This window comes from Pongo pygmaeus, chromosome 16, assembly GCF_028885625.2.
Source record: "Pongo pygmaeus isolate AG05252 chromosome 16, NHGRI_mPonPyg2-v2.0_pri, whole genome shotgun sequence".
In the NCBI taxonomy this organism is placed as follows: Eukaryota; Metazoa; Chordata; class Mammalia; order Primates; family Hominidae; genus Pongo; species Pongo pygmaeus.
Window position 1 is genome coordinate 83403145 of NC_072389.2, and position 23290 is coordinate 83426434.

The following is a 23290-nucleotide window of genomic DNA, read 5'->3' on the forward strand; positions in this document are numbered from 1 at the left end:
AAGATGGAGAAAAATTCCTCTTTCTGCCACTTATTAACTCTGTGTCCTTCAGCCAATTACCTACCCTTTCCAGGACTGGTTCCCTATCTCTAACGCCATACTCATATGACAGTAGAGATTAAAGTGTGTGTGTGTGTGTGTGTGTGTGTGTGTGTGTGTGTAGTGTCTCCTACAGTACTTGGTAGGGAATAGGCACTTCACAAAAACCAGACACCCATGGGGCCATGGTACAGAGGCACCAATCTCCAGAATTTCCAAGCATGTACATATGTGTGCATGTATGTGCTCCTATGTACATGTGTCCCTGCCAAGGTGACCACTCATGTGCACCCGCATGCATTTCCCTCCCTAGTCCTGTCCCCAACTAAGGGTGGTGGTGGCATCAGTCACATAGCCCCCTAAGCCAAACACCCAAGCATCACTCCAGAGTCCTCTCTTTCCCTCTTTCACCTCGTATCCTATCACCACAGTCAGCCAATTCCTGAATATTTCTCAAACTCATCTCCCCAATTCTCCCCACCCTCTTCTGGGCACAAAGGTCTCAGCTGTTTCCTATCCCCCTGCCTGCAGTCCGCCAGCCACCCCCATCCACACAGTGGCAATCAGAACGGCCTTTCCCACTCACAAATATGACCTCATCCCCGCTCCACTTAAAACCCGCCCAGGAAGCCTCGCCAGGCCAGACGCGAAACTCCGAAGCCCTGAGGAGCAGCCTGACAGATTTGACTAAATAAAGATCTAAAGCTTCTCTATGGCCAAAGATACCACAGACAAAGTTAAAAAAGACAAACAGCAGACTAGGGAAAATATTTCAACACACAAAACAGACAAAAGTTTTTAAATTCCTAATGCACTAAAAGCTCTTTTATATCACGAAGAAAAAGGCAAAAAGAAAAGAAAAATGTGCAAAGGACATGAACAGTCCATTCACAGAGGAAGAAACACCCATGGACAAAAACTGCATGACAAGATGCTCAGCCTTGCTGGGGAGAAGCGGAGTGAGTGTGGAGACCACAATGAGATATTTTTCTAGATCGGCAAATATCTGAAAGATTGAGAATGTTCAATGTGGAGGATGGTATGGGGAAATGGTCACTCTCAGATACCAAGGGGGCAGCATCAGCTGGCCCAACCTTGGGAAGAGCAAGGTTGCTATAAAAACTGAGCAAGCAGACCCTTCACTCCGGCCACTCGCATCTAGAAATCTATCCTGCAGAAAGGCTTACGGGTGTCAGCAAGATATATATAAGGATGCTCCCCGAAGCATTATTTGCAAGAGTGAAAAATGGAAAACAATCTAAATACCCATCAACCCAGGACTAGTTACATAAATTATGCTTTGTACAAACAATGGAATATTAGGCAACGATTAAAAAGAACACGGCAGATCTGGGTGCCGTGACATTGACTGATGCCCACAATATACTGGGAAGTGAAAAATGGAACTGATGGGGTAATGAGCATAATATGATTCTGTTTCCTTTTTTAGCAAGACACAATAAATATGTTTGCAACAGCACAGAAAATGTTCTGAAAGGAAACATACCAGGCCAACAGCAGTGGGACATGGGCAGAGTGGGCTTTAAAGGCAAAGAGGGACTTTCCTACTTTATAGGACACACTTGTATATTGTTTCCGTTTTTTAATTTTGCTTGAGCAAATATTGCTTTTATGGTTAAAAAAAAAAAATTCCTCCTCCCATAACCCCTCACAGGCTGCAGGACAAAGTTCAAATTCCCTGGTGTGGCACCCTAGGACCCTGAGGACACAGCCTCTGGGCAACCCCAGCTCTGGTCTCCCCTTTTCCAGCCTTACCTTAAATCCAGATGCTCCCAACTCCCTTACATGTCCCCCAAGCTGCCTCTAGGCCTTTGTCCTGTATGGGTCCCTCTTCCTGGAATGTCCTTTCCTGCCTTCTGTGCCTTGCCTTTTAAGTAACTGCTCAGGTGTCACCACCTTCTGGAAACTCTCCCCAAACACTCCCCCACACTCTGCCTTGGTGGGCCCGTTGCTCCTGTAACATGTAACAGTGGTGACAGTCGACATTTAGGAAGTGCACATTGTTCACTGGGGGCTGTGCAACGTGCCTTGCGTTGTATTGACTCATTGAATCCTCCTAGCAACCCTCTGAGATAGGTTTATTATCACCTCATTTAACAGATGGGGAAACCGAGGTACAGAGAGGTTACATGACTTGCTCAAGCTCACACAGCCAGTAATTAGAGGGGATAAGTGGACCTAGGCAGAGGGTCTTATGCAGCCTTCTACTAGTGCTTAGCACACAGGGCTGGAAACTCCTGGTCCCTGTACCTGCCAGGCTCCAAGACTGGCCTGTGAGCTCAAAGCTGGGATTTGCCTTCCCCCGCAACTGCTCCCCGATCACTGCAGAAGCTGGGCACAGTGGAGGGTGCACCAGGGTCTGCTGGGGTCAGAAGCCAGCCCCTGTCCCCAGCCAGCCAGGACTAAATTAGGCCCCTCGGAGCTGGTCTCCTCGGTGGGGGGCTGGGCTGGGGGTGGGGACCAGCCCCGAAACAGCCAGCTGACCCAGGACTGACAAGGAAACGGATGGGTTTGTAGAGGTGCAGTCCCTTCCCAGGCAAGGACCCAAGTGACCTCCCATGTACCTACTGTGTGCCAGGCCCAGGGGGCAACTGGCCCAGGAAGCTAGGGCAAAGACTCCCCTGCCCTCTATGCAGCTGCCAAGTCAGACGCAGGGAGGCCAGGAGCCTACAAGGGGCTGGGCAACAAGCTCAGGGCGGTGCCCGGGGAGGGCTCTGGGTTCTGACTGGGTGAGTGCGCACAGGGTCTCCATGAAGGCCGTGGCATCTGGGCCCAGCCTAGAAGGATGGGGGGTGTGGACAGATAGAGTTGGGGGAGGGAAGCTCCAGGGGCCAGAGGCAGCTTGAGCAAGGGCCTGGAGGCGGTGGGTGTGGGGAGTGAGGATAAGAGTCATTGGTTGTGGCTGGAGCAAGGTGGGAAGCTGCAGGGGATGGGGTGGGTGGGTGGGCATGCTAGAGGCCTTTGGAGAAAGACGGAGGAGGAGCTGTGCCTCCAGCCCAGCAAGGAAGGGGTGATCTGTGGAGGAGGCAGCTTCACCGAGGATCTGAGGATCTGAGCTTGTCAGGCCAGCTCTGCCTTTGCAGTTAGCAGTGTGGCTATGGCCTACTTCCAGGATCTTGGCTCCCTCACCTGTGGACGAATAACCAACCTCACAGACTGCTGAGGGGACTAACTGAGACAGTGGTTTATGGCACCTGGAACCCAGGGAGGCAGTGGACATGTCTGGGGTATGGTGCTCCCTGGGGATGTCTGCCTGTGTACCAGTGAACTTGTGTACACGCACGCCCCTGAAGTCCTCCCATCCCAGAGTAGGTATTCAAACATGTAGAATCCTTGTTTAAAGTACAACTTTAGGCAGGGTGCAGTGGCTCACACCTGTAATCCCAACAGTTTGGGAGGCTGAGGCGGGAGGATCACTTGAGGCCAAGAGTTTCAGACCAGCCTGGGCAACATAATGACACCCTGTCTTAAAAAAAAAAAAAAAAGCCAGGAATGGTGGTGCACCTGTAGTCCCAGTTACTTGGGAGGCTGAAGTGGGAGAATAACTTGAGCCCAGGAGGTTGAGGCTTCCGTGAGCCACGATCACAACACTGCTCTCCAGCCTGGGTGACACAGTGAGACCCCATCTCTAAAAAATAACTAAGTAAAAGTGTAAATTCAAGATAATGGGATTTCAGACTCTTCTCCTTAAAGCAATGCAGGAGGCAGAGTCTCACAATCCTGAGCAGGTCCCTACCCTCCTGGGGCCTGGGCTGCCCCAGGTGGGTGGTAGGTGGCTATCTGGGGGGCTTCTCCAGCACGGCTATTGGGAAGCAGCTGGAGCATGGCAGGAGGGCAATGGGTGTGAGTGCCTGGAAATCCGAGGGGTGGGACCCAGAGTGGGGAGGGGAAGGTGAAGGAGGCAGAAGATCCTCCTTCCTGGGCTAGTCCCAAGCCCTGAGTCAGTGGTCAGAGGCCTCAGCCTGATATCCCGTCCCCCACCCAACTGAGGCCCTCCCCACTCCCCCTGCTCCGAGAACCTCAATTGTGCTGGAAGCCCTGCCCCAGTCCTGGATGCCAGGCTGACTGGCCCAGACTCCCCTGACTGGCTCCCCTGCTCCCGCCGATGCCCAGGCTACGTTCACCCAGGCGAGAGCGGAAGAGTCATAAAGAAGCCCCCAGCTCCTACTGCAAGTTCACCCCCAGTAATACCAGCGTGCAGGCCTGGGGGCAGGCAAGACCCAGGAACATGCCCAGCCTGGCTACTTCAAGCCAAGGGGCATCAGGCAGTGCCTGTGCTTCTGTTTCTTCTTCCATGGAATGGATACACGTGCCTCCCTTGCAAGGTGTCATCATCAGCCCAGTGCCCCCACCATCAACCCTCTCACAGGTAAGTCCCTTGGTTCACCATGAGCTGAGGTGGTCTGGGGGAATCACAGTCAGTTATGCTGGGAGGGCACTTATCCTAGACTCCCTAAACTGCCCATGGGCACCATCCTTGCCTCTTCGGGGACCCCATCGCAGCCTCCTCACTGGCCCCTGCCTCTAGCACCTCCATCTCCCACCTGTTGCCAGAGGAACACTCTGAATGCAGAGCCATGTCCCTGCCAGTCCCCTGGGCCTCCCCTACCTCAGCTCTGATCACTTGGTGCTCTCATCACCTGTTTGCTTGTGCCCCCACTAGCCCTGTGGGCAGGGATCATGGCTGATTCATCTAGGCAATTCCAGAGCCTAGTGCAGGGCCTGGCACAGGAACCTTGCCCAGAGACAGCAGACTTGGCAGTGGGAATGGACAAACAGGGCCATTTACCCCTTCTATCCTGGCACCTGCTTTTCTATTGGCATATCCACGACAACGCTGAGCTTAGTGTGGGGCCAGGGTCAGGGCTCGGTGTAGGACCAGGATCAAGGTTAAGTCTGTTCAGGATCAGGGCTCAGTGTGAGGCTAGGATCAAGGCTCAGTGTGTGGCTGGGGTCAGGGCTCAGTGTAGGACCAGGATCAAGGTTCAGTATGTTCAGGATCAGGGCTCAGTGTGAGGCTCGAATCAAGGCTCTGTGTATGGCTGGGATCAAGGCTAAGTGTAGGACCAGAATGAAGGTTCAGTTGATTCAGGATCAGGGCTCAGTGTGAGGCTGGGATCAAGGCTCAGTGTGCAACTGAGGTCAGGGCTCATTGTAGAACCAGGATCAAGGTTCAATCTGTCCAGGACCAGGGTTTAGTGTGGGGCTGGGGTCAGGTCTTAACGAGGGACATTTTCTGTCCCCCCCTGTGAAAAGCCCAGGACTCTCTACCACCTTACCCAAGGCTTTGACAATTAACATAACCTGCCCCCCAGGGGCCAGGGCCTGTCTCCTGAGCTCCTATTATGCCTGTCTTCTATCCTGGTTAGGCTGGTCCTATGCTCCACTCCAGGCAGCTACGCTGGGATTCCCAGATTCCCTCTGCCCTAGCAGAAGTGGCTCAAGCAGGGAAGCTCTTCTTGCCTCTCCACCTAGCCTTCAAACACACAGCGAGGACAGTCAGCCTTCTAGCGTGGATGCACTCCCAAGCCAAAGTGAAAAAGTGCTTTGTGGGTTATCCACCCACTGCCACCCACTGCCCCATTCTATTTGCCCAGGTGATCCAGTGCCAGTGGAGGTAAACCCAGGTCTGGTTGAACATGAAAGTGAAGGTGTTGGCTGGCACTTGGCAGCATTGAGATGCACGACCCAAAATACCTCCTCCCGTCACAGGACCTGAAATCCTTTTTTCCCAAAAGAGGGAAGCAGAACAATGCTGGTCCCGACCTTTGGAAGGCAGAGTGGGCACTGTCCTGGGGCTGCCACCGTCGGGCTTCGGTTTATCCTTGCGGACAGGCTCAACCCAGCGGCTCCTTGCTTTTAAGCCACCCTTGCTGACGCTCCTGTCTGAAACCTCCATCCTGGTTCAGTTTTCAGCTCTCCAAGGGCATGGGCTGTTGGATCCCTGGCCCTGGGTGACCCAGGTTTGACCCAAGCCTACTCACTTACAAACCTCAGAAACAAGGACCAATTCAGAGACTGGCCTGGATGAACAACAGAGCTGGGCTTGCCTCTGAAGACAGCAGGGCCAGGGCAGGAGGCGGCACCTGCCCCCGAGCCTCCCAACAGCCCAGCCAAGCCCCCCACTGTCTCTGCTACTCTCAAGCAGAGGGTCAAGTTGGTCTGCTGGCAAGACACATGGCTCTCATTTTAATTAATTAAAGAAAAATCTAATCACTGCATTAAACTTCTCATTACTCCACTTGAATACCCGTTAAGTAAATTTAATTACCAGAGGATTGGGTTTCCCAGCCTCTTTCATTAGCTTCTGATAAGATGGGGAGAGGGAGGGAAGAGGGCAGGCAGCAGAACAATGCTAGTCCTGACCCTCGGAGGGCAGAGTGGGCACTGTACTGGGGCCACCGTGGCAGGCTTCAGTGTTCCTTGGGGACAGGCTCAACCCTGGGCCTGGGGGAGACCCTCCCACCCGAGATGCCCCTAGGAAAGCAAGGGCCTAGCATTTGGCTGCAGTCAGCACTGAATGCTTCATTTCCTGCCACTGTTGGTTATTTATACCCCACCTCCCTCCAAAAGAATTGGAGGCTGCTGAGAACAACAGAAGCAGCACATGCTGAAAAACAAAGGAAGAAATCAGGACAAAGGAAAAATGAGAAAGAAGAAGCCACAGACAAGGTTATTAAGCAACTGCATGCCACAGCATCCTGGGCACTTATCAGAAATAGGCCACAAACCAACTATGAGCTTCCTGGCAGTCAAGACAAAGACAGCAATGCACTTTGGTGCTGGGACGCAGTGACCAGCAGAGTATGAATGAGGCAATGCACACTGGGCCTTGGTCTTTCATCTGTGAAAAGGGTGGAGCTGGAAGATGGACTAATGCAGAAAACCATGGGCCGGAGCAGTCAGCAGAGGCTTCCTGGAGAAGAAGGGACCTGAAATGGGCCTTGAAAAGCAGGAAAGGACAGAGAGTGAGGAAGGGCATAATAGGCAGGGGGAACTGCAGGCGAAGGTTGAGAGGAGAGAAGAGGAATTACTAGAAGAGAAGCAGCAGAGGTGGAGGGCAAGTGCAGAGCCTGGGTGTGGAAGAGGTTTCTCCAAAGGAGGGGCCAAGGTCCCATCCCATCACCAGCCCCCAGGCTGGCTGCCAGCCCCCTATGGTAGAAGGCACCAGCACTCTGGGGCAGGAGGGGCAAAAACCAGAGAAGACAACACACTTAGGATGTCCAGAACTGTCCAGGCTGGGACACAGGTTCCGCCTCCCTGCGCTAAAGGGTGGGCTGCCCAGACGCCCTCTATGGCCGGTGCGCTACCCTGTCCCCCAGCTGCCCAGAGGGTGGGCTGCTGCAGCTCAATGCTCCCCCTTTTCTAGAGAACTGCCCTCCACAAATGGGGGCCACCTCACCTGGGCAATCCAGGCCCTCCCATGGGTGGCTCACAGCCAATGACTGATTGATACAGGGGCCCAAAAGCCTGACCTCCTTGTGGGGGGTGGGAAGGGTAATTCTGTATGTGAATTATGTTCCAGGGTTCCCTGGACCAGCCCAAGGCCCATCTTTGCCTGCGCTATCATTCCTACCTCAATTTCTTCTCTTCCTCCCTTTCCCTGAGGCCCTGCCCTCAATACAGCTCATGTACACAAATCTTCATCTCAGGCTCTGCCTCTAAGGATTCTGATCAACAATACACCCTTCTAAGTTCAAAAAAAAGAAACAAACAAAAAAACCAAACCAGCGATGTCCCAAACTTCCTGGAGGGGGAAGCAAGAAGGGGAAGGGAACAAGGATTTACTGAGAAACTGCTAGATGTCAGTTCTTTCTGTACGTCATCTCAGGTAGTTCTCTCAGCAACCCTGCCAGGTGAGATTTATTATCAGGTGAGAAAACTGAAGCTCAGAGAGGCATAGAGATTTGTCCAAGGACACACAGCACGTCCACATCCATCTATGACACCATCTAGAATGATTATTTGTTATTTGCCTTCCCTAGTTGGGGAGGGGTCTCCTTTCTCCTGTCAGCAGGATCCCAAGATTCCTTTGGGAAACACTCACCCCTCATTCCTGGTCACATGGTTGGGGAAGGACAGATCCTGACCCCCCGCCCATCAGTGTTTCTAAGTCCTGTGGACCCAGTTAAAGGCTCAGGATGAGCTGAATCGAGATCAACTCGAGGACTTTTATTTGTTCTATCAGGGAAGATTTTGTCTCCACCCCCAACCCTAGTTCTAAACCTAGAAGCATGTTACCCCAGAAACTACCGCCAGGCATCTTTTGACCATGTCATGGCAAATGCCACTAAGCATGGAGCCATCACCAAGGACAGGAATGAAGGAATACAGACAAAAACCAGGTTCTGGTTGCACCGCTTGACTCACTGGATCAAGCCCTGCCTGAAGCCCATCTTACCACTAAACACTTTGGTTACAAGAGCTGATAACTTCATTTTAATGAAATAGGGTTTGTTTTAGTTTTTGTACTTTGCTACTTATAATCAAAGGGATCCTGACAGATATAGCATACAGAAAGGTATCCCTTTTGTTCTGGGGATCAAGAAGGCTTGGGTATCTCCAGAAACCAGGGAATGGGTAGAGGGGGGATGCCACTTACCCTGACTGCTGCTGTGTCCTGCTGGGTCCCAAAGCTTGAGGAGTCCCCTTGGTCCAGGCTGGGGTCAGGAGTAGACTTGGGAGCTGGTCCAGGAGCTGGATAGAGTCAGAGTCCTGGAGATGCAGGCTGAAGGCTGTGTAGCCCCACAGACTCAAGGTAGCCAGATCATGGTCATAAGATCCCTAGAAAGGAAGAGAAACAAGAGTGAGTGGTAGGGTTCACAAGGGGCCTGAGGGGTGCAGGAAGTAGGGCAGATGGTGGCCATACCTTGGTGAAGGTGAGACCAAAGGAAGATCCCTGGAAGCATCTCTAGACCAGCACTGTTCGACAGAACTTTCTACCACGATGACAATGTTCTGCCTCTGCACTGTCCAATATGGCAGCCACCAGTCATATGCGGATATTGCAATGTGGATAGTGTGATAAAAAAACTGACTTTTAATTTTGTTTTATTTTAATTAATTTACATTTAAGTCTAAATAGCCACATGTAACCAGTGGCTACCCCACTGGACAACAGCTCTGGATCCACCCTTACCTGCCTCCTGGCCACAGTACATGAGAAAAACTGAGGTCCAGAGAGGAGAAGGGATTTGCCCGAGGTCACACAGTGAGAGGGTGGCAAACGCAAACACAGTTCCTCCAACTGCCAGCCCTGATCCTCCATAGTACCCATTGCCCTTCCCACCATGGCCTCGTGTTTTCCCATCACGTTCATCGCCAGCAGTGTCTTGCTGTCCTGATACCCATGCTACCATCCCTAGGGAAGGGATGTCCCTGGGGAACGGATGTCCCTGGGGAAGGGTGTCAGGCTACCCTTGAAGGGACCTACCTCCTCCAGCCACTGCCACTGGACCCTCCCTCAGCCCCTCTAGCAAAGCAGCCCCAATGCATGTCCTGAGATTGTCCTGGAAAACTGTCACTCAGAGGGGAAGCCTCTTGGGCACAGAGCCGTTATTTATAACAGCAAGACATTGCAGGCTGCCTAAACACTCCACAACAGAGATGACGGAGCGATTCACGGCACCCCTGCCAAGAGAGTATTACACAGCCATTAAAAATGATCAACGCAGAGACCGGTAGTGACGCTGAATAATGTTTTCGTGACAATAACGAGGTAGAAAACTGAGAAAATGAGTGCAGGTGGGGGTTGGGTTGCAGGGTGTACGAGGCCCACTCCCATCTGTCACCCCCACCCACGCTGCGGCATCACAGGGTCCAGATTACAGACCCATTTTACAAGAGGAGCGGGTGCTCAGAGAAAGCAACCACATGCATGCTCCTGGCTCCATGGAGAGTGTGGGCAGAGTGGGGCTTGAACCCTTGATTTCTGATGCCAAAGACAGACTTCTACAGCTTCCCTTTGTGCCATGATGGCAGCATTATGGCTGCCCTTTCCTTCTTACTTACTCATCTTATGTAAACACATATGTGCATCGTACTTATTAAGTGCCAGGAACCTTCCTCAGCACTTGACAAATTAAAAGTTAACTCATGGAATCTGCACAACAACTGGGTGAGGGAACAATGATTACCTCTATTGTTTGGAAGAGGAAACTGAAGCACAGAGAGGTTAAGTAATCTGGGGCCATTTCTACTGCCCAAATATTCTGCAAGGTCTAGTACTGTCATCACAGGAAGAGGACAAGGGGGCAGGGAGGGAGTGGCTGTTGCCACGGAGAAGTGGAAACACGGATGGAGAGTTTTTCTCCGTTTTAATTTCATGGCAAATCTTTTGTATGGCAATTGAATGCAAAAAGTTCAAGAAGTAAAATAAATGTAGCAAGCAAAAGGTTTTTTAAAAAACAAGCACACAAACAAAAATTAAAACTTATCAGATTGAAGTCGCGGACGCATCTGAGAGACCTCGACTGTGAATGTAATACACCTCCCAGGAGCAAAACTCACGTCCCTAGGCTTTTCTGCCAATTTCCTGACCTGAGACCACTCCCTCCTGCCTGGGTGAGATCCTCACCTCCAAGGGCAGCAGGGAGCAGCCCTGGGCAGAGGTAAACTTCAATAAACACCTCCTGGCTCCCTCCCGCCTCCGGGGCCCCTGCTGCCTGCAGTGCTCCAGCCACCGGCAAGTGCTGAACCTCAGGACGCCATGGTATCCAGGCCTCTACCTCTAGCCCCAGCCAGCCCCATTCCACAGGTGGAGCAACGGAGGCCCAAAAGGTGAAAGACTTCACCAGAGGTCACGCTGCTACCGAACACGAAACACCTGTGTGTGTGCTTATGAGTGTGCATGAACATGGCCCACAGGGACACATGTGTCTCCTACACACGCAGGGCTTCAGGCCCAGGTGATTAAAAGGGCAGGTGATTCCCAGCTTACACACCCATGTGCACGCGTGCACACACACACACGCACACACACAAAACTGTCATATCATTAACTGCTACTACAGCCACAACGGCATCATCTGCTATTTCTTCTTGTTTTCTGTGTTATTTTTCATTCATGCATCAAATACTTATTCGGCACTTACTATACACTAGGTATATTATAGGGGCTAGGATTCACTGGGGTACAACACAGACAAGTTTGGTACTCTCATGCGGACAGGGGATACTGACGATAAGCAAATAAATAAGCAAATACATAAACAAGATAATTCCAAAGAGTGACATGCAATAATGATCATAAAACCTGGTAATGTGAAAGAGAAGGCTTGGGCTGGGGCTGGTGGGTTACTCAAGCTAGAGGGGCAAGGAAGGTCTTTCTGACACGGTCGCACTGGAATTTATTCTGTGGGAAATGAAGCTGCAGCGGGAGGCTGGGGCCCTGAGGGTCAGGGTAAGGGCTTTGGATTTCATCCCAAATGCAATGAGAAGTAACAGAAGAGTTTTAACCAGGGAAGTGCTATGATGTTTTCTTCATTGTTAACAGTTCTCTGGAGCTGCCAAGTGGAGACTGAACTCAAGGGGATCAGGCCTGGGGCAGAGGACCAGTGTCACAATCGTCCAAGGACAAGGAGACAGGCTCAGCCAGGGTGATGGCACAGAGAGGGAGGAAACAGACAGATTCGGGCAGTGTGTTGTGGCAGAACCAGCTGGCTGATGAGCTGGATGTGAGGGGGTGGGGGTAAGAAAAGGAGAGTAATGAAGGAAGACTCGTAGAGCTTCTACCATAGACAGGGACTGCTTTCACAACCAGACCCCACCCCTCAAGAAACCTCGGGGGCCTGATCAGGACTTCCAGTCCCTGACAAACAGACTTGGCATGTGTATGTCCAGAGAGCAGAGCTAGGACTAAGGAGAAAAGATTCCAGGGAGACAGATCTCTGTTCAGCATGAGAAGCAGTGAGTTTCCTGTCCCTGGAGGTATGCAAGCAGAGGTCTGGGGACCATGTGTGTTGGGTGGGGATTTGCACTAAAAGGGGAGGTTGATTTCTGTCATGAGTTTCTTCAGTTCTGTCAATACATGAATCAGGGCTAGATTGCAGAGATTGAAGCGGGTGTTATAGAGAGTCAAGGGAAGGCAAGGTAACGTCCAGCATAATAGTTACTATTATTATTAGGACTTTACAGATCACAGAACGCTCCCACCGATTCTCTACCTGGATCTGCAGCCCACACTGTGAGGCAGATAGGGCAGCATGATCAGCCCAGTCTAACAGATGAGGAAACAGGCCCAGAGAGGGAGTGGGATCAGCCCAGGGTTCCACAACACATCAGCCTCAGATTCTCTGTGGCCTCACACCTAGGGACCTTCTCCTCCCTCATCCCCAGTAGTCAACCCACCACCCCTGCCCCGGAAGATGCAGGAATCTCCCCACTCCACCCAGGCTTCCATCCAGCTGCCAAGACTCCCATCCCTGGAGGTTAGAGGCACTCTTTGCCCTCTGCCCCAAAACTTGAGAGGGGGTCTCAGCCTAGAAGATATCCCCCCTGGTTACACAGGCCCTGATCCTCCACTCTGTCCCCCTTTACCCCTGGTGGTTTTGCCACAGACCCTTAAGTTGGTCCCTTCAAATTAGACCAGTACCAAATACTAGGCTTTGCCCAGAAATGAAATAAAGTAGGGTCCCTCCCACGAGGCGTCGTTCTTACCCCACACCTACAGCTGCTGTGGGCCAGGGGCAGCCAGAGACCACCTGACCACCTTCTGACCACCTTCCCCTTTCCTACCAGACAGGCAGAGAGGGCATCTGGGCAGGTAGGAGTGTCAGGAGGTGGGGTCTCCCCGGGGGGCCTGGGATTGCCAGGTGGGGAAGCTGCCACCCACTGGCACTACATCATACACTGAACACTCAGGAGAATCTTTTTTTAAAAATTTTTGACCAGCAGTTTACCCTGACAGACCCCAGGATAGTCTTGAGGGCCAAGTGGGAGCATCTCACTTTTCAGGTGAGGCAGTGAAAGCTGGGAGAGATTAAACAACTTGTCCAAATTAAAAATATTAAATGGAAAGAAACAGCTTGTAAGTGCTGGAGCCAGAATTTGAACCCAGGGCCGACTGATTCCAAAGATCCAGTGCTGTCCCCTGCTCCCTGCTGCCTCGTGGAAGTGCCAGGCAGTTCGAAGAGGCAGCCCGGTGAGCAGAAGGGGTGGACAGGAGGAGGCAGAGAGAGGCGGCGGTTGTGGGATGGGAGGGAGAAGGCGAGACAAAGAAAGGACAAAGAGAGCAGCAGAGACAGCTGAATGGACAGGGGAACCCTGCAGGGGCCAGAAGAAGGCAGCTCTGGAAGCCACCCTCCCGATCAACGCAAGGCCCGCAAGGCCACCCTGGTGCCATCTGCCCCTCAGATCTAGCCACTAGTGTTCCCTGGGCTCATCCCCAGATGCCCAGGCCCAAGGAGCTCCCAATCACTGAGAGTGCTCCCCAATCATTAAAGGCATCCCCCACTCATTGAAGGCCCCAGGTCAGGCCCTGTGGGCCAGCCCTGGGGCAGGGAAATGGGTTGAGGGAGTAGAGGGGCCAGCTCTGGCCCTGGGCAAGGCCATCTTCCCAGCCTCCCCCTGCCCCAGCCTGGCTGGAGTGCCCAGCCGCCCAGGCAGCCCAACATGCCGGCCGATCTGTGGCTGAGCTCTGGGGCGGCCAGGTGTTCCTGAGGCCGGCTGGCAGCCCGGCACCATCAGCCTGTCCCCAGAGCATGCAAGGTTTAAGCAACAGCCTTTCCACTGAACATTTTAGAAGAAAAATATCTTTTTTTTTTTTTTTTCAAGAGAGAGAAAGGGAGGGAGGCGGAAACTGGCAAGGGAGGAGGAGGGAAGGAGGAAGGGAGAAACCTACCCCATCATTGCAGTCAAGGTCACAGGCACCGGCACAGGGCGGGCTGGGCAAGGAGCCTTTAATCTGGGAGTTCAGGCTGAGGAAACTACACGCTTGAAGCCGGAGTACATTACTGCCCTGAATGATCTGTCGCCTTCTATTAGGCTAAATATCTCTGTATAATGGGGAATTATCCTCTGAAGAGGCAAACTGCCGGCCTCTCCAGGGAGGGGGTGGTGGGAACCTCGCATCGTGAGGGCTCTCCCACGGTGGGGAGGGGGGAGCAGGACCGACTCAGAAAGCCAACCCCGTCCCACACCCCCACCCTGGAGAGTCACAGCCAGCAGCTGCTTTGATGTTTGTGGCGGGTGCCCGCCTCCCTTCCCTCCTCCCTGGACTCTCCTTTCCGCCCTCCATAAGAGCCTGGAATGATGCCAGACCTGGGTGGAGGCCTGACAAGGCCACTGGTCAGCCAGGTGACCCCGGGCAAGTCCCTGAGCCTCTTGGAATCTCTGTTTTCCTGTCTCTTAGATGGAGCTAATAATACCCGCCTGAAGGCTGGCCGTGCCGGGGGTGAGCGTGAAGCTGGCATGGAGCCCAGCACAGAGTGGACAGCCTGCTCTGCCCACCGCAGAGGGCCCCCTGTCCTCCTCATCCTCACTGGCTCACCCAGGGCACCACCACCTCCTCCAGGAAACCCTCCCTGCCCCCTATCTCTGGGTGTCTCCCATCCTGGGCACCTACAGCCAGAACCCCACCTCCGGGCCCTCTGTTTCCAGTGGCTGAGTAGGAGCTTCAGTTTTAGGAGACTCCCCTGAGCAGAACGGACCCCTCCTCATCTTCCCAACCCCCACCCACACACTCAGGACTGGGTACCTGGGCCTGCCCCCATTTGCAGGCTTGGAGGCAGGGATTGGGGTGGCATCACAGGCATGGGCGGGGCCCACAGAGGGGTGACACTCATGGGAAGGTGGTCAGCACCAGGGTAGCTGGGCCAGGAAGCCAGAAATCCCAGGACAGGGGTCTGTGAGAACAGAGTAATAGCTGGACCATCAGCAGGACTGGCTAAGGCACAAGGCAGGGCTTGGGGCTAGGTCAGAGGAGCAGAGAGAAGGGCAGGAGATTTGAGGCTGCAATGAGCTGTGATCATGCCACTGCACTCCAGCCTGGGCAATAGAGCCAGGGCTCAGTGCCAGGTTCCTGGTGCAGGGCTGTGTAGGGGCTGGAGCAGCTCAGGCCAGGAAAGGTCTTGGGGGTCAGGCGGGGGCAGAACTGACCTGTGCATGTGGGCATGAGGGTCAGATGATGGTGGCAGGGTAGGGATCAGGGCATAAGGTGACAAGGTTCTGCAGACCCCAGGCTCTGTTCTCAGGGCTCCTATGCCATCCTCAACCTGTAGTAAATCCCTGGAATGGTTCAGAACCCCTTGCTGCAGATGCAGCCACTGCTCTGTGCAGGGCCTGTGGGTGGGGACAATTCCAGGGCAAGACGCCTAGAGCCCAGTGGTACACATAGAAAGGAGGCCAACTCCAGGACAGGTCAGAGGCACGCTGTGTTGCCCACTCCCCTCGGTAGGCCCAAAGGTCCAGCCCAGAATTCCCACAGCCTGGGGGAGCTGCCAGTTCACTCATTCACTCACTCATTCATTCAGCAAATGCCCTCTAATGCTTTCTGTGAACTAAGGGTACAAACACACCTGAGCAGGGTGTGGGGTGGAGCACAGGAAGGTGAGAGATGACAACTCGGGGGCTGTGTGACAGCGGGAGCCTGAGGGGCTGTGGAAACAGGGTGGTGGGCATCTGATCCAGGGCTGGGGTTTGGGAAAGGCTTCCGGGGTGAAAGGATCTTTGAAGGGGTATTAAAGGAAAACGAGTTGGGTGTGGAAGCAGTGGGGAAGGGCACCGCAGACTGCACCAGTGACAAGGCCCAGTGGCTGGAGAGGGAGACAGCCCCCTCCTTCAGGCAGGGACTAGTAGGCACCACAAGGGATGGAGCTCTTATCCTAGGAGTCAGCAGGAGCTTGAAGTTCTAAGTGGGGAGTACCCAGAGTCTGGATTCGTGCTTCAGAAAGATCATTCCAGCCGCCACCTGGGGGAGGATGGATTTCAGGCAGGCGGAAGGACAGGAGGAAGTGAGTTAGGAATGAGGCAGTGGCCAGGGGAGAGGTGGGGTACAGCAATATAGAGGAGGGCGGATGAGGGAGGGTTCTGGGAGGTGGAAACTGCAAAGTGAGGATGGCAGTTACAATCCACAGTGCCAGCGTCCCACTGAGCATCCCCCACGCCTTATGTCCAAACAGCATCTTTAACTCTGTAAAAAATCCATTAGTTACTTTGATCTGCACAACACTCAGGTGAGGCAGCCAGGCCAGGAATTCACTGTTTACTTAGTTCATTAATTCAACAAGCATGTGTTGAGTGCCTACTACGTTCCAGGCACCATTCTGGCCCACCCAACCAACAGAAGGGAAAAACTAAGACTCACAGATGCTGCCCAAGTTCTACAGGAGTGACCAGGACCTACTACTGGTTTGGGAACCCCGATGCCCTGCATAGTTGGGGAAGGGGTGGGGTCACACGCCAGGCAGGAGCTGTGGAAAGGGTATGCCTGACAGTGGGGCTGGTTCATGGTCCTCCGGGGCAGGGATGAGCCTCAGTCTGGAGGAGAAGCAACTTCTTCCTCCAAGGCGGGCATGGGAAACCAGAGAGACATAGTGGGGTGGAAGGAGGCACAGTGGCGGGGAGAGGCTGACCTCCATGGGCTGGAGGCTGGAAAGGGTGAGGAGACACAGATCAGGAATGGCAGGGCCATTTGGCCCAGTGGACTGGGGGCAAGGCCAGAGGGTGAGAAGGGTCGGGTGAGCACAGCAGGAGGATCGGGAGCAGGGCTGCCTCTTTGAAAGTGCCTGCAGTGAGAGGGGAGAGGTGGAGGAAGAGTCCCTGAGTCCCTGCGGACAAGAGCAGGCCCCTGGACTGCCCTAGTGGGTACCCCATACAGTGGCCGCCCCGTACAGTGGCCTTAGGCTGCTCTGTGCTCAATGGGAGGCTACGGAGCCGAGAGAAGGAAGAACTTCCTCAGAGGTGGCTCCTAAGGGCCCAAGGATGTGTCAGGAAAGGCCAAGGGCAGCCTGACTGCCTCCTGAGCTCACTCACACTGCCACAACAAGAGCTGCTGGTCAACCCCTCCTCTCTGTTTCCCCCAAGTCCAGCCCTATCTACCCCCAACATTAGCATTCACTGCTGACGACCTTGGTAGTCCCCTCGCTTCCCCGGGCCCTACTCTCTTCATTAGCAAACTGGGATGCCTCCAACCTCACCGATGGTCAGGAAAGCACCAGCCCAGACCCCGCACACAGTAAATGCATACTAACCGTCATCCCTACACACAGTAAATGCATACTAACCATCATCCCCCACACACAGTAAGTGCATACTAACCGTCATCCCTACACACAGTAAATGCATATTAACCACCATCCCCCGCACACAGTAAGTGCATACTAACCATCATCAGCATACAATAAGCACTTACTAACCATCATCCCCACACACAGTAAGTGCATACTAACCATCCCCACACACAGTAAACACATACTAACCACCATCTGCACACAGTAAGCACATACTAACCATCATCTCCGCACACAATAAGCACATACTAACCATCCCCGCACAGAGTAAGGGCATACTAACCATCCCCGCACACAGTAAGCACATACTAACCATCCCCGCACACAGTAAGCGCATACTAACCATCCCCGCACACAGTAAGCACATACTAACCATCCCCGCACACAGTAAGCGCATACTAACCATCCCCGCACACAGTAAGCACATACTAACCATCATCTGCACACAGTAAGCACATACTAACCATCCCCGCACACAGTAAACACATACTATCATCTGCACACAGTAAGCACATACTATCATCTGCACACAGTAAGCACATACTAACCATCCCCGCACACAGTAAGCACATACTAACCATCCCTGCACACAGTAAACACATACTAACCATCATCTGCACACACAGTAAGCACATACTAACCATCATCTGCACACAGTAAGCACATACTAACCATCATCTGCACAAAGTAAACACATACTAACCATCATCTGCACACAGTAAGCACATATTAACCATCATCCCCACACACAGTAAGCACATACTAACCATCATCCTCACACACAGTAAGCACATACTAACCATCCCCACACACAGTAAGCACATACTAACCATCATCTGCACACAGTAAGCACATACTAACCATCCCCACACACAGTAAGCACATACTAACCATCATCTGCACACAGTAAACACATACTAACCATCCCCGCACACAGTAAGCACATACTAACCATCATCCCCACACACAGTAAACACATACTAACCATCATCTGCACACAGTAAGCACATACTAACCATCCCCACACACAGTAAGCACATAGTAACCATCATCCTCACACACAGTAAGCACATACTAACCATCCCCGCACACAGTAAGCACATACTAACCATCATCCCCACACACAGTAAACGCATACTAACCATCATCTGCACACAGTAAGCGCATACTAACCATCCCCACACACAGTAAGCACATAGTAACCATCATCCTCACACACAGTAAGCACATACTAACCATCCCCACACACAGTAAGCACATACTAACCATCCCCGCACACAGTAAGCGCATACTAACCATCCCCGCACACAGTAAGCACATACTAACCATCATCCCCACACACAGTAAGCACATACTAACCATCCCCGCACACAGTAAGCGCATACTAACCATCCCCGCACACAGTAAGCACATACTAACCATCATCTGCACACAGTAAGCACATACTAACCATCCCCGCACACAGTAAACACATACTATCATCTGCACACAGTAAGCACATACTATCATCTGCACACAGTAAGCACATACCAACCATCCCCGCACACAGTAAGCACATACTAACCATCCCTGCACACAGTAAACACATACTAACCATCATCTGCACACAGTAAACACATACTAACCATCATCTGCACACAGTAAACACATACTAACCATCATCTGCACACAGTAAACACATACTAACCATCATCCCCACACACAGTAAGCACACACTAACCATCATCTGCACACAGTAAGCACATACTAACCATCCCCGTACACAGTAAGCACATACTAACCATCATCTGCACACAGTAAGCACATACTAACCATCATCCCCACACACAGTAAGCACATACTAACCATCATCCCTACACACAGTAAGCACATACTAACCATCATCTGCACACAGTAAGCACATACTAACCATCATCCCCACACACAGTAAGCACATACTAACCATCATCCCCACACACAGTAAGCACATACTAACCATCATCCCCACACACAGTAAGCACATACTAACCATCATTGCCCCCCTCCACCTCCCTGGTGGCAGGGCCCCTTAGAGCCCAGTCCTCAGCATCCCCAGTGTCTCAAACACACTAAGTGCTCAATTAACTTTATGGGCTGAGTTTACCTGCTAACCAGCTGTTAGCAATGTGATCAGGTCAGAATTCTGCCCATTGGACCCAGTAGGGAAGGGGCTGAGAGGAAGGAGGACTTGACAGATGCCTCAGGGGGCAAGGAAGGAGTCAGCAGAGGCCAAGGTAACAGGGATGGCAGAGGCCCTGCTGTCACCACACACGTTAGCATTCTCAGTGTTTCAGGAGGTGGCTGGGGAACCAGCAGAGGGGAGGGCTGAGGGCAGGGCACTCCCAGGTAGAGGGTCCCTGGGCAGATTGGCCTCCTGCCCATCAAACCTGCTCCAGGCCTCCTCAGGGCACCTTCAGCCCTGAGAGCTCCTCCCCCCAACACACCTCTCCCTACCTTGGAATCTATCCCACTGTCTACCAAGCTCTCCCCTAACAAGAGCATCGCAGAGAAACTGGAAAAAGTCAAAAGGAGTTGCCTACTCTGGGAGAAGGGGCAGAGCTGGGAAGATTTCACAGAGGTGGCAGCTTTTCAACTGTGTGGGCCTCACCTAGCCCCTCTGTAAAATGGGATTGCTCTACTATGATGACAACAACTCTTACTACTACTGCTACTAATAGTTAAAGTGTTTTGGGTACATACCCTGTGCCAGGCTCTGTGTGAGTACTCAGAGAAATGGAGGCAGAGCTGAAGCCAAACCTGATCCTCCTAACTCTTAGTTTGGCTGGACTGGCTGGTGGAGGAGGTGACTGGGGCCTGAGCCTTGGGCCAGCTGCAGGCGGGGTGGTAGGTGGGGTCGATGTTACCAGTGGTCAAAGTTTCCGAGTTGTATTACTCCAAGTGTTTTTCACATCACTGCAAGTAGCTGCTCCTGCTAAACCTGGGTGAGCAGGGGCGGGTGGGGGAGGGAATCTTCCAGAACCAAGCTGGAGCCAGCAAGGTCAGGGGTTACAGATGGCTGCAGCAGCTCAGCTTGGTCCCCTCACAGTGTTAAAAACACTGGTGCTATGTGCGGCCTGCTACCCACAGCCTCTCCCTTCCTGTCTTCCACAGGACAACCTCACCCACGGACCAGGCTTCAGCTCTTGGTCTAAACAAGCAGGGGTGGGTGGGAGGCCAGCATCAACATGGAAAAGGGACCAGGGGCAGGAGGAAAGTGGCAGTGTCCCCTGCTATGCGCACTCCTACACTGAAACCGCACACTGTGGGATAGGTGTTCTTATTCCCACTTGACAGATGAGGAAACTGAGGCTCTGAGGCATATGTTCCTTGCCCAAGGTCAGGGGAAATGACAGAGCTGGGATGCACACTTAGCACTGTCTGGTTCTAAAGGACAAGGAGATGCTAAAGGCTGAAAGGTGAATGACACTGGAGTTGGATGCATCTCAAACATAACCAACAGGCCTGGGGGGTCTTTTTGGGGGAACCCTTCCTGGCTCTCCTCTCAGTGGCTGCAGGTCGTCCCAAGCCCAGGGCCAAGGTGGTCTGGCAGGCTGAGGAGATGAGGAGAAAAGAGGCAGGGGAGAGTGAGAGAGGTCTCTTCTTTGGCTTCCAGCAGCTTTATACCCACCAAATTCCTGCCCCAAAGCATCCCACTTCCCTGGCGGGATGGGAACCCAGGAGGCCCCAAGTTGATCAAGAGGCCTGAGAAGGCTTGTGATATAGTTTGGGTGTCTGTCACCTCCAAATAGCATGCTGAAATGTGACCCCCCATGTTGGAGGTGGGCCCTGGGGGAAGATGTTTGGGTCACAGGGGCAGATCATTTATGAATGGCTTCGTGCCCTTCTCGCCCTCTAACGAGTAACAAGTTCTCACTCTATTAGTTCCCATGAGAACTGATTGTTAAAAAGAGCCTGGCACCTCCCTCCACCCACGGCTCCCTCACTTCCTTCCTCTTGTCATGCGATGCCAGCTCCCCTTCACTCTCTGCCATGAGTGGAAGCTCCCTGAGGCCCCCTCCCCTAATGCAGATGCCAGCACCATGCTTGTACAGCCTGCAGAACCATGACCCAAACATATTCCTTTTCTTTATAAATTACTCAGCCTCAGGTATTCCTTTAGAGTAACACACAAACAGACTAAGAGAACTTGCATGGGGCCAGGAATTTGGGGGTGTGGTTTAAGAGAGATGAAGGCCCAGCCGAGAGCTAGGACCCAAGCCACCTGGGGGCTGAGGCTAGTAGAGGGGGTCAGGGAGGTCCAAGAGAACAGGTGTCACAGGTGGTGCCTGAAGGCCCACACTAGAGCTTCATTCCTTTGGGTGCTCCAAGGTGTTTAGTTCCCCCAAGGCTTTTGCACCTGGGAGAGGCAACAACTAGGAATATTGGCAGTGGATGGTAGGGCTGTGGGGCTCTACCCCATCCTCCACTAACACACTGTTTCTTGGCTCAAGTGTCTTGCCCTCTCTGGTTCCTAGTCATCCTGTTTGCAACATGAAGTGTCCAGGCCTACAGGCTGGGGGACACCTGCATCAGCCGGGTGGAAAGGCTCCAGACAAGCTGCCTCTCCCCATGCCAAGGGGGAGTGCTGACCCTGTTACAGCACCTGCCATTCCTGAGGGATCATGTGCCTGGGGTCAGGTTTCACAGATGACCCCACCCTCCACCCCAGGGGCCTGGGGAGGAGGCCTTGCCTCCTTCAGTTGGTGTTCCCATTTGGAAAGCCTCAACAGAACACAGGCTGCATGCTCAGCACAACATGCCATGGCCTTCCTGCACCCTCTCAATGAGACCGTGATGCAGGTATCAGTATTCTAATTCTCTAGGTAAGGAAACTGAGGCTCAAACCAAAGTGGCCAGAAAGAGTTGCAGACCGGCCCCATGGTGGTGGTTTGGTTCAGAACCCCGGACAGCTGCCTTCCTGACTACCTGACTACCTCCAGTCTGCCTGGGCTACACACACACACACCAATGGCTAAGCTTGCTCTTCCCAATCTCTGATCCTACCTAAACTCCACCCAGCTTTTCCCAGCAGCTTCAGCGGCATGGCTGTGTTCCATGCCACACAGCACTGAGACTTCAACAGTGCAGCTCTTGCTCCCTAATACTTCTGACTTAAATCTCATTCTCCCAGCAGCTCCTGGAGGGCAGGCAACAGTCTCTTTCCTTCTTTCTATGACACAGTCTGGCCACACAGAGGGGACTGGGGAGAACCCACTGACTTTGGACCAGGCAGATGTGAATGAGAACTGAGCTGGGAACTGCTGGGCACATTGCTTTGCCTTACTGAGCTTCATATCCCCCAGCTGTGAAGCGAACTGCTCTGTCCTTCTTGCAGGCTCGCAGATAAGCCACGGCAAGGGGCTACTCCTTCCTCATGTCAGCAGGGGCCTCCTTCCAATTCTCCCTGAGTCCCTTCCTCCTAGAACTTCACTTAAATTCTGGACCAGTTCCCCCATGAAATTTTCCAAATGACTCACAAATGGGGGGATTCTTGTAACTGAGAAATGTCAGGAAGGCCCAAGAGAACAGCTGGTATAGTGCCTAGAGTCCCACTCTTAGAACGTGCTTGTTTCGTGTTCTCGTGGGTTTTCAGTTCCTATGAGGGTTTTGAGCCAGGAGGAGGGAACACCTAGGAATACTGGCAGTGGGAGGTAGGGTTCTGGGCCCCTCCACTACTAACACATTTTGTGTCTTGGAACAAGTGTCTTTCCCTCTCTGAACCTCATCTGCAACATAAGGTGTCCAGGCCTACAGCAGGAGGGGTGGCAATCTTCCCACCACTTCCTGGAAGCAAAGGAGGAAATGCTTGTGGGGTGATGTCAGGGATGCTGGGAAGGACCCTCCAGAGCTCTAAAAGCCAGGACCACAATGCTCAAAATGCCTCCAATGGGGCTGATACATTCCTTTAATCTCTAACAGAGAAGCCCGATCCTTGGGGTTTATGGGACCCTACAGACAGGCTATGCCCAGTCCCCAGCTGCTGG

At 52.8% G+C, this 23290-nt stretch overlaps 1 protein-coding gene across 8 annotated transcripts in view; it reads right to left on the reverse strand.

Moving 5' to 3' along the window:
- Positions 1–23290, reverse strand: part of LINGO1 (leucine rich repeat and Ig domain containing 1) — a 208870-nt gene that overhangs the window by 69614 nt on the left and 115966 nt on the right. For 7 of the 8 annotated variants that reach the window (XM_054451644.2, XM_054451638.2, XM_054451639.2 and 4 more), the window contains one exon: positions 8663–8844. The gene's annotated coding sequence lies outside the window, so the exon portion shown is untranslated. Of the gene's footprint in view, positions 1–8662; positions 8845–13900; positions 14010–23290 lie in introns of those variants that run through there. The other variant, XM_054451647.2, reaches the window with a different exon arrangement.